The sequence below is a fragment of the Triturus cristatus genome, chromosome 4_1 (genome assembly GCF_964204655.1).
Source record: "Triturus cristatus chromosome 4_1, aTriCri1.1, whole genome shotgun sequence".
Taxonomy (NCBI): Eukaryota; Metazoa; Chordata; class Amphibia; order Caudata; family Salamandridae; genus Triturus; species Triturus cristatus.
Window position 1 is genome coordinate 1,268,405,330 of NC_140585.1, and position 14,435 is coordinate 1,268,419,764.

At 49.3% G+C, this 14,435-nt stretch overlaps 1 protein-coding gene across 3 annotated transcripts in view; it reads right to left on the reverse strand.

Moving 5' to 3' along the window:
* Positions 1-14,122, reverse strand: part of LOC146856562 (uncharacterized) — a 511,781-nt gene extending 497,659 nt beyond the window's left edge. For 2 of the 3 annotated variants that reach the window (XM_085654765.1, XM_085654767.1), the window contains exon 1: positions 14,004-14,122. The gene's annotated coding sequence lies outside the window, so the exon portion shown is untranslated. Of the gene's footprint in view, positions 1-12,770; positions 12,879-14,003 lie in introns of all 3 variants that reach the window. The other variant, XM_085654766.1, reaches the window with a different exon arrangement.
* Between the last annotated feature and the right edge of the window lie 313 nt (positions 14,123-14,435).

Sequence of the window (14,435 nt, forward strand, 5' to 3'; positions counted from 1 at the left end):
AATTCCTACCAAGTACATTACTTGTAAATAAGTGTAGTGTCAATGTACATAGTGTCATTTAAAAACATCTTTGTGTCCTCCTGATTAGGTTTTCAAAACAAGCATATTTCTTGAAATCGACCCTAGACACAATAACATTCGGTTAGCACTTGAGATCGAAGATGTGCCTTCAGTGGTAAATTGGTCTGTAAAGCCTCTGCAGCTCTGTGTCAATATCACTGCACTACATTCAAATCCTAAAAAATATATATGCCTCATTGTGCTTGCCGTTACTCCGCCAAAGTAAAAGCAAATAGTCCACAGAAGCCCCAAGTGAGATCTCCGACATTACAGACATCCGTGTCAACATCCAACAGAGCCACCATAGCACATCATTCTTAGGAAGTCAATAATAAGAGTATCATTAAGTTGCGTAACAACAACTGATCAGTCTAGAGCTAAAACAGTGTTAAGGCTTCTCATGATGCACATTTATTTAATTTATTTATTAAGTGTTTTATAGAGCGCAAACTTGACCCGTTAGGGTATCAGAGGGCTTTACAAGGTTCATAGAGTTGTACAAATAGGCTTGGAGACACAGAGTATACAAACGGTTGGAGAAGGGCAGGGATGCAGGGTACATAGGGGACACTTACGTACAATTTACATTTGCAGATACTCAAGACAAGGCCCCCCAATTTCTTTTTAAAATTTTTTTTATTAGAAACCGTTGGCACACAATAAAAGAGACAAGGGCCTACAACCACCAGGGCCGGCCGCTACAGAGCCCGAGGACCCGCCATATAACGCCACACAGTCAAATGAACCAGAGGCAAAGCGCCCGGCAGTTCGTATGCACATATAACAAGCCGTGGCCATAGGCCAGGAGCAATTGAAGACAACAGTTTCATTTTTTATTAAATATAAAACACACTCAAGGCAATGAGAGTCCGAAACAGCAGCGTGCTCTTCCCATGACGGGGAATAACCTACAGTGTCGAAAGCAGTTCTTGTCCGGAAGCGGTATAGGGGGGCAACGGGAAAACAAAACATGGAACACACCTCACACCCTCCCGCAGAACGCGTGGCTAGGGTGTCAAAGCAATATCGACCTCTAATGGCAGAGGCGGGGTGCAGATACGTCCTCGATATAAATTCCACGGATCCCATACCCTAGTCCATTTCCCTGGCTTGCCTCTCGCCACATACACCGTCTTTTCCCTAAACATACACCAGTCCATATTATCCTTCCATACCTCGATCGTGGGCGGCCTCGGGGAGCCCCACAACTGTGCAATGTCACGCTTGGCCACCATGTACCCCAAGGTCACCCACTGCGTCTGCGCCGCATTACAATCATTCGGTTCCCAGACATTCAACAAACACCTCCTGGCCTCTGGCAACAGGGCAACGTGCGTGACCTCCTCCATTACGGTGTGGATACCATTCCAGAATCGCACAACCTCCGAACATTCCCACAAAATATGAAGAAAAGTGCCCGGCAGGCCACATCCACGCTTACACAATCCATCCATCGAATAACCCATACGCAACAAACCGGGCCCCGTAACATACACTCTATGAAGGATCTTCAGCTGTACAAACCGTAAGCGGGCCGGGATCGCCACCTCTTTCGGGGAGGCCACCGCCGATACCCAGTCCTCATCATCCAATTCCAAGCCATCGCCCGTCCACGTCTCCCTCAGGCGGAGCAACAAGTCCGCACGATCATTAATGAGCTTCTTATAAATCAGGGAAATCGTGCTGTCGGGTACGTAGCCATCCAACACTCTGTCCTCCAGTGGGGAGTGCTCGGGAATAGCAGCAGCGTCCGGGAAGACCGAACAAAGCGCATGGTAGACTTGAGCATACCGAAAGTACTCTTATCGTTTAACTTGTATTCAATTTTGAGCATTTCAAACGTTTTGAAAGATCCCTTCGCCCACAGATCACCCACCTTACATATACCAATCATGTCCCATTTCTCAAAGCCTTTCGATCTCCACAAACAGCCCAACCGCCCAGAGGCATACAACGGTCCCTCCACCCCATCGCAGCATTCGCCGCGTGCCACACACGTACCGCCACCCGCGTGGGTCCCGTCAACCGCGCGTCCGGGGTCACCGAGTACAGCGCCCTATTATAGTCCCCACCCGGGAGCAGGAATTTATCCATCTCGAAGGCCGGGTTTAAGGCAGGACCATATATCCCGTGGTTCACCGCTGCCAACTGAGACGCCCAATAGTATCGTTTAATATCGGGGAGGGCGACCCCCCCCATCGTACCAGGGGAGCGTCAACTTGGCGAGAGCAATCCGCGGCCGCCCGTCCCAAAACAGTTGGCGCTGAAGACCCTCCACCTCCCGGAAATAGCGGGCTGGCACGACATCAAGAGTGTTTTGCAAAGCGTACAAAAAACGAGGCAGCGACATCATTTTAAACAATGCCGCCCGTCCGAGCGGCGAAAGCGGGAGTCGTCGCCATCTCGCAACGTCGGCCTTCAATCGCTGGAGGGGAGGGAGAAGGTTTCGCTCATAGCAGACCGCGGGGTCCAGTGAGAAAGATTCCCAAATATTTGAACCCCAGGGTAGCGATCTGAACTGGGCAATCCCGCGGCAGAAGGGGGGCATCGCCCGAGAGGACATAGACGCACGACTTGGCCCAGTTGATGACCAGGCCGGAGTTGCGGCCAAAGGAATTCAGTACGTCCACCAATACAATTAGCGACCGTCGGGGAGAAGTGAGATACAGAAGGATGTCGTCCGCGTAAAGAGAGACACGGTCTTCGAACTCCGGCGTCCATCTGATGCCTCGCAGCGACGGCTCCCAATGCAACCAGGCGGCGAGAGGCTCCAAAGAAAGTGCGAAGAGAAGGGGTGATAGCGGGCATCCCTGTCGCGTACCTCTCCCCAGTGCGAAGGGAGCCGACACCCTACCATTCACCACCACCTGAGCCAGCGGGTCAGCGTATAGTAATTTTACCCAACCAATAAACTCAGGGCCGAACCCAAACTTCGCCAACACGGCCCAAATATATGGCCACTCCAAGGTGTCGAACGCCATAGTAGCATCTAAAGATGCCAAGATGGGCGGCTCACGTATGAATTCCGCTCTAGCAAGCACGCCGTGCAACCGCCTCAAGTTTAGAGCGGTATTCCGATGGGGTATAAAACCGGACTGATCCTGATGAATCAAGTCGCCCACGACCCGAACCAGTCGGTTAGCCAACACCTTAGCCAGAATTTTGGGTTCCGCGTTCAACAGCGAAATTGGCCTATAGGAGGCGCAGCGATCTCGCGGCTTCCCCTCTTTGTGTATCACAACTATGGTGGCGAGGCGTTGATCAGAGGGGAGGAAGCCCGCCGCACGTGCCGCCAAAAACATGTCTCGAAGATACGGCGCTATCTTGTCGGGGCGCAACTTATATAGTTCGATGGGAAGACCATTAGGAACCACCGCTTTACCCGATGCAATCGAGCGAGTGGCCAAAGCAATCTCATCTGACGACAATTTCGCCTCCATCAATACTGCATCAGCCTCCGTTAGGGTTGGTAATGCAATGTCCCTAAGCAACCGATGAGAGTCCTCCTCCGATCGCTCAGAGACCGGGGAGTATACTCCGCGGAAATGAGCCGCGAAGCAGTCAACGATCTCAACCGGGTCAGTCACACGCACTCCATCCCTCCTCTCCACAACGGGCACCACTCTGCTAGCCCTCTCCTTCTTATCCAACCAAGCAATCAGCTTTCCGGCCTTATCCCCCACATCATACAGTCGCCCTTGCTGCTCTCTACTCATCCCTTTAGCAGCTTCCGTGACTAGCGCTCTATAATCTGATTGTTTGAGGCTGAGAACATGCAATTTCTCAGCAGTAACTCCACGCTCCAAGCCCTCCTCCATTTCAGCTATTTCAGCTTCCAGGCGAACCACCTCTGCTCTCTCGCACCTCTTAGTATGGGAGATAAGGGACAAGGCCTGCCCCCTGACCACCACTTTATAAGCCTCCCATAGGGAGACGGCCGACGACACCGACCCCACCTTATCAGTGAAGTAGTGATCAGTGGACTTGACCAGCTCCGCGCGGATCTTAGGGTTACGTAGATACCAGGGGCTAATGGGTGCCACTCTCCCCTCTGCCCCAGGGACAACCCTCAGTCGCAACCATATAGGGGAATGGTCAGAGATACCTCGGGCTAGATGACGCACCTCCCCAATCATCCCAGCCTGGATCGCCGGCATAAGCATGTAGTCAAGTCTCGAGAGACTCCCATGGGCCCCCGAGTGAAAGGTATATTGCGCCTGTCCCGGGTGCATCAATCTCCAGCAATCTACAAGTCCCAAAGTATCCAAAAAAAAACCCAACCAGGCCTGAGCCCTAGGGAGATCCCTGGGGGGGTGACGGTCCTCCAACCCGGAGACAACGGCATTAAAATCACCACCCAACACCAGAACCCCCCCCGGGAGTCCCAGGACCAAACGCCCCAAATCTGCAAATGTAGCCGTCTGTAACCCCGGAGGCACATACACAGCTACGAGCGAAATAGTCCTGCCCTCCCATCTCCCCACCAGTGCCACATATCGTCCCCTATCATCGTGAAGCACCTCGTCCACTTCCAATGGGAGAGAGGCCCTAACCAGAATGCCCACTCCCCGAGAGCCAGAAGTGAAACCAGAGTGAGCGGCAAGGCGATAGCCCCTCCTATTTAGGGCCTGGAAGGAGCTCCCAATCAAATGTGTCTCCTGCAGGAAAACAATATCGGGCGAGATCCGCTTCAAGAACTGCAACACCACCCCGCGCTTGATCCTGTCCCCCAGTCCATTCACATTCCACGAAAGGATACCCAATCCCCTACCCTCCATCCCACTCCCGCACACGATACCCACATCCCGGAGAGCACAACCCGGAGGAATCAGCAGAAAACTTCACATTGCCTTGCAAAACAAAAAAACAACCCCCAACAACCCCCCTCCCCCACAGTCCCAGAACCACAACTCCCCCCTCCCTGCACCCCTGCTTGAGCCCAAACAGCCCCCCCAACTTGCAGTGTGCCTGTCGCCCTAACATATACCACAAAAAGAACCCCAGAAGGAGGAAAAGGCCCCAATAAGCTCCCCACAACCCCCAGGCATTTGAAGGGCATGGTGTGCCAGATTAGAGTGCAATTGAGCCAAGGTACAAAGCATTGCCAGTCTAGTCCATCGCCAGGAACCAAGTCTAGTCCTGCTCCTCCACATCCCGTCCGCTCTCCGCCGTCCGACTGTCTCGATCCTGTCCCCGCGGCAGGGCATCCAACCAGTCTCCAGCCGCCTCCGGCCGGTCAAAAAAGTGGGAACGACCCTGGAACTCAACCCGCAACCTCGCCGGGAATAACATCGCATATTTCAGTTCCATGTCCCTCAAGCGCCGTTTGACACCCAAAAATCCCAGCCGCTGTTTCTGGACCGCTTGTGTGAAGTCCGGATAAAAGCTGACATTGGAGTTCTCAAACTTCAGCGGCCCGGCCACCCTCGACGCCTGAAGGATAGCATCTCTATCCCGAAAGTTAAAAAGCCGGGCGATTATAGGCCGCGGGGAGCACCCACTTTGGGCGCACCACCCGGAATTCTGTGGGCCCGCTCCACCGCAAAGAACTTGCTCAATCCCTTGGGCGCAAGACGATTGAGCACTAGATCCTCCACAAAAAGATCAGCAGCAGATTCCTCCGATCTTTCCGGCACTCCGATGATACGAACATTATTCCGTCTAGCCCTGCTTTCAGAGTCCTCAAGTCGACGATCCGTCTGGTCACTGGCAAGCCGCAACCTACGGACCTCCGTCTGCAGGGCGGCCACATCCACAGTTATGCTCGACGCCGCCTGAGACAAGGAGTCGACCCGTTCGTTGGTCTTGGACAGGTCTGCCCTGACCAAATTCACATCGATCAGGACCGCGTCCAATTTATGTGCCAGGGTATCAAACCGCTGACCCACAGCAGCCTTCATCTCCTCAATGGCGCCCATGACGTCCTGCAGGGTCAATTCTGACGATGGGCCCCGAGACCTCTTTAGACCTCTCAGGCGATTTATGCAAGCCACTGGGGGATCCGCCCCCCAATTTCTTGGTGGAGTGAATAGGTAGTCCGAGGGAAAGGCAATAGTCGTAAGTTAATCAGGGTCTCTGTGGTGGTTGAAGGCAGAAATTAGGCGAAGTATTTACCCAGGAGGAAAGTTTTGGCATCCTTTTTGAAGCGTGCCAGAGAAGGGATTCTTCTGATGGCAGGTGGGAGCAAGTTCCATATCCTTGGTGCGGCCCCAGAAAAAGCCCGATTGTAAGGTTTTTTTTTCAGAAAACGGGCAGGTTGGAGCAAGAGGTCTCTGGTGGACTGGGAGTTTCTGATTCCTCCAGATACCACTAGTTTCTGTGCCAGATAAGCAGGGGAGTTTGCGTATAAAGCCCTGTGTGTGATGCAAGCCAGTTTCAACAGTATTCTGGCCTCGAGGGGCAGCCAGTTCAAAGCTTTCAGATGTGGAGAGATGTGGTTGAATTTCCTTGAGCCGGTAAGAAGTCTGACTGCCGCGTTTAGGCAGGCTTTCAAAGGTGCCAGGGAGATCTTGGGTAGACCCGAGAGGGTGGAACAGCCATATTCCAGTCTAGAGATGACCAATGCCTGGACCACCATTTTTAGGTCGGGAGCATCAATGAAGGGTTTCAGCTTCCTTGGGTAGCTCAGGTGGAACCTGGCTGATTTGGCCATCGAGTTTATGTGGTCCCGCATGTTCAGGTTGCAGTCAAGAATTATTCCCAGAGATTTGACAGAGTCCATGATGCTCGGTGGGCAATTTAAGGCTGTGATGGCATCGATCCATATCTGAATCTCCGGGTTGGTTTTTGTAGGGGAAATAAGGAGAAATTCAGTTTTCTTTGCGTTGAGTTTGAGTTGGTTGGAGGCAAACCATTGGACAGTCAGTTTCAGGGCCTCATTCAGGGAGAGAATCTCCACGAGAGATGAAGTTCTGATGCATTTTTGAGTGTCATCAGCGTACATATGGTAAGATATATTAGCGGTGCGTAGTACCTCAGCAAGAAGCTCTAGGTAGAGGTTGAAGAGGGTGGTGGACAGGGTCGATCCTTGAGAGACTCCAACCGTGACCGGGGAGGGAGCAAATAAGTTGCCGTTAATTAGGAATCTCTGATCGGTTATGGAGGAAGAACCTAAACCATTCTAAAACAGAGCCATCCAATCCCATCCTGAGTTTGAGGCGTTAAAGTAGTTTTTCATGGTTGACCGTGTCGAAGGCAGAGAATAGATCTAGGAGGATTAGAAGGTAGGTTTTGCCTTGGTCAAGGGCTTTGAGGGCATCGTCAACTATGTGAAGCATGGTAGTTTCAGTGCTGTGCCCAGGTCTGAATCCAGTTTGGAAGTCATCGAGTGGGTGGAAGTTGTTGATGTGTTGACTTAGTTGTTGTTGCACACACTTGTCTAACACTTTGTCTAACAGAGGGATGCTGGAGATGGGTCTGAAGTTGTCAGGTGAGGCTGGATCCAGCGGCGTTTTTTTCAAAATGGGGAGTCAGAAATCGATCTCTGCCGGAGATGGGTGTTAATTATTGCAGTCCAGCTAGGAATCATGGATTGGGCGGCAGCAGCTGGATGGGAGAGGGTCATTAAAGTGATTGTTAGAATTTAAGGTAGATAGGATTTTAGAGATGGGAGTCGTCATAGCACTTGAAGTCAGTCCAGCATGCTTGATTTTTAGGCGAAACCTGTGAGGGTAGCACGGAAAGAGGAGGCAGGTCAGGAGGGGCTTGAAAGTATGTGGCGGCACTGAGTTGGTTTCCTAAGGCTGTGATTTTGTCTGCGAAGACAGAGGAGAATTCCTCAGATGATATTAGAGACTTGGGAGTTTTTATGTGTTTTAGCCAGTTGATTGGATTGGTATTTGACCAGTTCAAAGAGCTTGCAGGGTCTATTCTTGGCATTACCCAGTTCCGATCTGAAGAATTCTTTTTTTGAGCTGAGGATGTTCTTGTTGTAGGCATTTCTCGCCTGGCGGAGAAGTTTTAGATGAGTGGTAGCGGGGTGCTGTCTCCATATTCTTACAGATTGCCTGAGGTATCTCCTTTCCCTGTTGAGGGCTCCAGTGAACCAGGGGTTTCTGTCTTTGATTTGTGTTCTTTTTAGTTTTAGTGGTGCTAGGTCATCCAGAATGTTCAATATAGTCGCTGAGTAGTGATCATTAAGTTCTCTGACCATTGTGATATGCGAAGGGAGGATCAGATTTACAGCAGGCCTCCAGTACCCTGTGATCAAGGTTCTTGGTGTCTGACCCAGCGTTTGGGAATCACCAGTTGCGGTGTTGTGTCTTGTGGGTCCCAGGTAAAAGCAAGGCGATGGCGTGGTGGTCAGACCAGTCGCATGGGTCTATAGAGGTAAGCTTGATTGTTGATTCCTTAGAGATGATCCATTCCAGAGTGGCCCCTTTCAAATGAGTTGGGAGAGAGCAGGCTTGGGTCAGGGCTTGATCGGCCAGAAGGTCTTTGATGGCGTTGACATGAGGATCCTTGGGATCTTTCTAGTGCAGGTTGACATCAGGTTGAAATCACCAAGGAAAATCTCTTTAGCGGTGGATAAGATCTTAGTTGTGATGATTTCCAAGAGGTGATCAGTGAAGGAGTCATTCAGGCCTGGAGAGTGCTAAAAGATGTGAAGGTTGCACAGTTGGGTTGAGTTGCTGCAAATGGAGAGGGTGAGGTATTCGCAGGAGTCAATGGTATCCGCCATAAGTTCTGTGACAAGGAGGTTAGAGAGAGATGCAGGCGATGCCTCCTCCTTTCCTGCTGGATTGCCTGTCCAGTCTAGCAATGTTATATTTGGGAGGGACTAAGAGGTCCAGGCATGGAGATGAGTGTTCGTTGAGCCATGATTCTGTTAGAATTGCTAGGTCGAAATATTTGTTCAGTATGAGATCGGCAATATCGGCGGCGTGCTTAACTGCCGATCAGCAGTTGATTAAGAGACCAGACAGGGAGGGGTGGGGGGGGGGGGGGGGGGGGGAGTGTCAGGAGTCACGGCGGACAGGTGTACAGGCGCTAGGTTGCTTTTAACCACACTTCTGTTACAGACGGTAGCCGACTTGTTGGGAGTTGATGGTGACCGTGCCGATGGCATGTACGGAACTCACATCTGGTAGACAAGGTGTGACTGGGGCTGAGTTGTAGTCTTGGAGGATGGCGAGGATTTCATTTTCAGTGAAGTCTAGTGGTCTTGGGGCGGCAGGGGTAAAGTTGTAGGAAAGGGCTAGAGCGAGGGTTTCCTCCTCTGAAAGGTGGCATGGTTGCTTGCGAGGGCGAAGGTGTCTCCGGGATAGCGGTAAAGGGTGCTTGGGGAGCTCTGTGACATGAGGAGGGGTGGAAAACAGCAGGGGCTTGAGGTTGGCAAGGGAGAGTTCGGCGAGGTGAAGGAGGTTCATTAGGTCCAGAATGGAGATATGGATGCTCTGAGTTAATTTGGCTGCTCTGGAGTGCAGAGTTTGTTTCAAAATCCATATAAGATGTAGGCGCTAGAGGACAGGGGGCAGCGGTTCAGGAGCAGTACAAACAGCATGCATAGGTGGTGGGGTAGAAGGGTTGGCTCAAATTGTATCGTAGGCCTTTGGAGGTGTACCAATCTCACAGTCAGAGTGGAGAGCTAGCGGGGAGGAGGCTAAAGGTCTAGGGACGATTATATTGGAATTGCTGGGAAACGTGTTATAGAGGTTAGGGTGATCAGGGTTGGAGACCCTTAGAGGGGTGTTTAGAGGGCTAGCTCGACCTGTATCGGAAGTCTTTGGGAACATTTGTTATTAGTTTTGAACGTAACAGTTTTGCACCAGTCCGAAATCTTGTGTTGCTCACTCGAATGCAAAGGAAAACGTGAAGTACTTGAAATCTTTGCTTTCCACCTTGGGCGTAGGAACTGTGGTAGATATATCCCATAGATGTTGGAGTGGGGAGGGGCATTGGGTACAATATCTTACCTAGATTGGTCAGTGACAACTGTGTAGTCAACAGTGGCAGATAGAACATACCTCAGTCAAGTCATGCTGCACATCTCTTAATACTCCTTGAAGAGCTGTCGTTCTGAAAAGCAAAGTCTATGTGGCTGCAAGATTTATTTGTTCATTATTTAGCTGTGGTCACTAAGGTGTTGGAACTCTCCCAAAATTGGTTTGTCTCTCAAGTCCACGAGCCAGCAGAATAAGGCAAGGCAGGAGATGGTTTTTAAGTTAGTTAATGTTACTGCTGGCTCAGGACTTGGGAAAAAGATAGGATTTTAAGAAAGGCTCAACACCTCAATGAGCGCAATTAAATAATTAGTAAAAATAGAGTCTCGAAACCCCAACAGTTTGCTCCTTAGGTTACAGCTCTTGAAGGTAATGCGTGAAGTGCAGCATGGTTTCAGACAGCATGTTCTGTCATGTCCTTCAGTGTCTGTGGAAACTTTGCAAACAAAAAAAGCACACCTTTAAATCTTATGACAAAGCGCATGTGTTAGACCTGGCATTTCTTGGCGTGATTACCACTGACTTTTTGCCTCTGCCTCCCCTATTGTTGATGCTGTGATGGATTTTGTTTTACTGACTTAGATGCTTTGGGCACTTTGCCACTGCTGAACAGTGTCAAAGTGCAAGTGCTCCCTGTGTAAGGTGTAAAGGTTATTGGTTGTCCAGGATTGGTATGTTTGCCTTACTAGTAGAGTCCCTAGTAAAGTGCACTACTTCATGGTCAAGAGGAACCTCCACGAAGGAAGAAGCAGCTGAAGAGACAGAAGGAAAGGACCGACCCTTGCTGTGTGTTCTGGGGCTGGCCAGCAGTTTGCTGATTTTACCAAGGAGAGGCTAAGGGACTTTGCTGTGTTCTGTGCCCCCGTGCTTGAAAGGACTTTGCTGTGTGCGGTGTCCTGAAGTAACTTGTATCAAAGGGCCCGAGGAGAGCTGGCTCCCTGTTGTGGAAACTCAGGAACACAAAAGTTTCCAGGAGTGTCTCAGCAACGCAGTATGCATGTGCTTTTTGCAGCCTGAGCCCTTCGTAAGAATTGCCCTGTGATCATTGGCACCTGGAGTCCAAGCGAGTCTCAGCGACGCTGTGTGCTTCGTGTAGCCTGAGCCCTTCATGAGGATTTTCCTGTGATTGTGTGCACCTGGAGTCCAAGTGAGTCTCAGCGATGCGGTGTGCATGTGCTTTGTGTAGACTGAGACTTTTGCAAGCATTGCCCTGTTATCGTGCACACCCGGAACTCAAGTGAGTCTCAGTGACGCTGTGTGCGTGTGCATCTTGCAGCCTGAGACCTTGGTGAGGATTGCCCTGTGATCGTGCACACCCAAGGCTCAAGTGAGTGTTAGCGACGCTGTGTACGTGTGCCCTGTTGCAGCCTGAGATCTTCGTTATTGCCACTGCCCGGAATCCACAAAGTGGCATCGGAGGCCCAAGTCGCAAGAACAGGAGATGAGAGCGAGGTCGCATCCCCCAAGTAACGTGTGTCGCCACCTGGGGTGCGGGCTCGGAGAGAGATGCTCCCATTCTTGCAGCGGGAGCCTCTGCTTCAGCTCGTATCATGACCCGTACTTGCCTAGGAGGGGCAGTACCGGGGCCGGAGTGCGGAGCTGCACTTTGGTTACACCATACCCATGTTGGAGGCGCATGTTGGTGGAAGCTGACCGCGAGTCAGTACGAGTGGCAGAGATACCGTCTAAAGTACCGTGAACGGTCCTGGAGTGTATTACGCATTGCATTATTTCTGCATTACGAAATACTTGATTGTTCCATTACGCATTGCCGTATTTCTGTATTCTGAACTGCCTGATTAGTGCATTACGCATTGCATTACGAACTACCTGATTAGTGTACTATGCATTGCATTATTTCTGCATTAAGGACTGCCTGATTGCTGTGATACGCATTGCATTATTTTGGCATTACGAACTGCTTGACTGTTGCATAACGAACTGCCTTATTTTTACATTGCGAAGTGCCCAATTCTTGCATTACGAACTGCATAGCATTGCATTAGGACTGCATTGGAACATCTAGAATTGCTCAATAATATCGCCAGCACCTACAAGGGCTGGCTGGCCTAATAACCGGCCAGGAGGAATATTACAAATACGCATAAGTTGGATTTATATTGTGTGATAGAGATATATATATATATATATATATATATATATATATATATACCCAACGGCTAGTGGGGTCGACCTCGAATCTGGGGAACTGTGTTCGAGTCTCGGCAATGACGTTGAAAATCCTGTGATTCTGGGCAAATCGCTTAATCTCCCGTGCCTAACAATGAATGTGTCCTCGTGTAATGCAACTGGTGCTATGTAAAGCGCTCTGATGCCTGATTTGGGCCAAGTTTGCACTATATAAAACTCTGTAAAAAAAAAAAATAATAATACGTGTGGAGTCCATTTGTGGTATCATTGGGTTACTGAGAGCGTGGTTGCAAATACTTTACACACTTGCCTTGAAGATAAGCCTGGCTGCTCGTGCCAAGCTACCGAGGGGGTGAACAGGGTCTATCTGAGAAGGTGTCCTTCCTCTTCCTGACGTGGAAGCAAGGGTCCCTATTTGGCCTAAGGTACCTACTTCAGCCAACTAGACACCCTCAGTTCTAACAGCATGTATATATGTGTGTATAGTGTCAGTTAGATTTAAGGTGTGATAAGTGTATTTAGGGAACTCCATAGACCAACACTAATTGAATAACTGAACACAAAGCACTGACATTTAGTGCCAACGGAAGAGAGAAAGAAAAACCTGTGAAGTCTCACCTGCACAATATCCAATACTGGATTCAAATCCTGGCTTCCTCATTTCACCAAACTCTGTAATCCACAACCCATTGTTTTACTTCACTGTGAATCATTCTCCTTAAACATCTAGTTTGAGAAGACATTGAAGTATTTCAGTATAGGACCTGTGCTCTAGAAAAGCCTCAGCTATAAATGGGTAATATGAAATTATCTAGCTTTACGTTCGAAAACACATGCGCTCTTATAGAGTGGTTCGCACAAAACACAAAAGGTAATGCTATAAATGCAAGTAGTCATGCCAGTCACTTAAAGAGAAAATACTCAATTGGAAGGACTAACAAGACTGGCAAGCTGGGACACGAATAATAATCAGGCAAAAGAGTGAAAAGGAAAAAAAGTCAACCAATGGTAAACTACGAGTGGTCTCCAATCCCCTCTATGTTATCAGTAAGCCACAATATGGCTCACAAGTGTCTCTAGCAGAATCGAGCTAAAAAAACTCGGGACATAGGCGCGGATAAGCATACGGCAAAAACAATTCGAGTCAAACAACTTTGATTATTTGATAAAATTATATTAAACTCATCTGTAGAATGTATGCCCTCGGATATAAAACGATGGATTTAACCCAGATCTCTTGACTGGGGGAGAATGTTTGCATTGTCAGCATTCCGTCCATCATTTGTTTGTTGTAACGCTCGGATATAAAAAGCTAAAAAAACAAAACTGATGCGAGCATAGCAATAAAGTCAAACATACGCTCGAAGCTGAAAACTGTTGTTTCTGCCCATTCGCTTTAGCCACACTAGTCCTTTGCAGTAACCAGAGTCCTGTTTTCATGATACATTGAAACTAGCGGTCCCCAAATTACTAACTTATTTTGTGAACAGTAAAACATTGTAGCGAGCAGCTTTCGAATTCCAAGTTTACTTTGTAGCGAGTGCCTTCCTGCATTTATTGATGCACCTTCGCGGCCAAACCCGAACTGCTCACAATAAACATCTACTTCTCGCAGCCACACAGCTCGCCTCTTCCGTGCCACACAGGTTTACGCAAAAATCTGAAGTGGATCCGCTAAGTACCCGGCAATCCCAAACCTTTGGACGTTTAGAAGCCTGCGCTAGCTTGCACACTCACAGCGACATAATTATACGCAAATGCGAGGGACACCGATGGAAAAGAAATACAATGTATTTCTCAAACAAGGTGGGATTGGAGCGAGGAATCTCCGTATTCTGACATTTCGCTCACCTTCACCAGGACAGCACTCCTCAGCCCAACACCTCTTATCCCTTGCCTCAGAAACGTGGTCTAATTATAGCCTCGTAAACCCCCTTCCTGGCCTCTTTTACCCGGCCATTGTGCCTGACCTTTACCGTAATCTATAGAGCAACTACGCCCCCTAACTTAATGCCGCTTTCTCATGCCTGCTGAGAGAGGTGGAAAGGGGAGGGGTCTTAGCTAACAGGGAACTTTCACCTAATAGGAGGGCGCTCAAATTCGGCAAAAATAAGTAAGAAAAGATTCTCTGAATTGAAGTAAATGTCGTTTTTTTAAAACGCGCTTACAACTGTAGGATGTTAATTTTGCAAGAAATGTAGACTTTTTCAAAAACGCTGCCACGAATCAATGTTCGCAAAAGATTCCCGGTTGACGAGAAAACATAGGTCTACACGTCTTGGT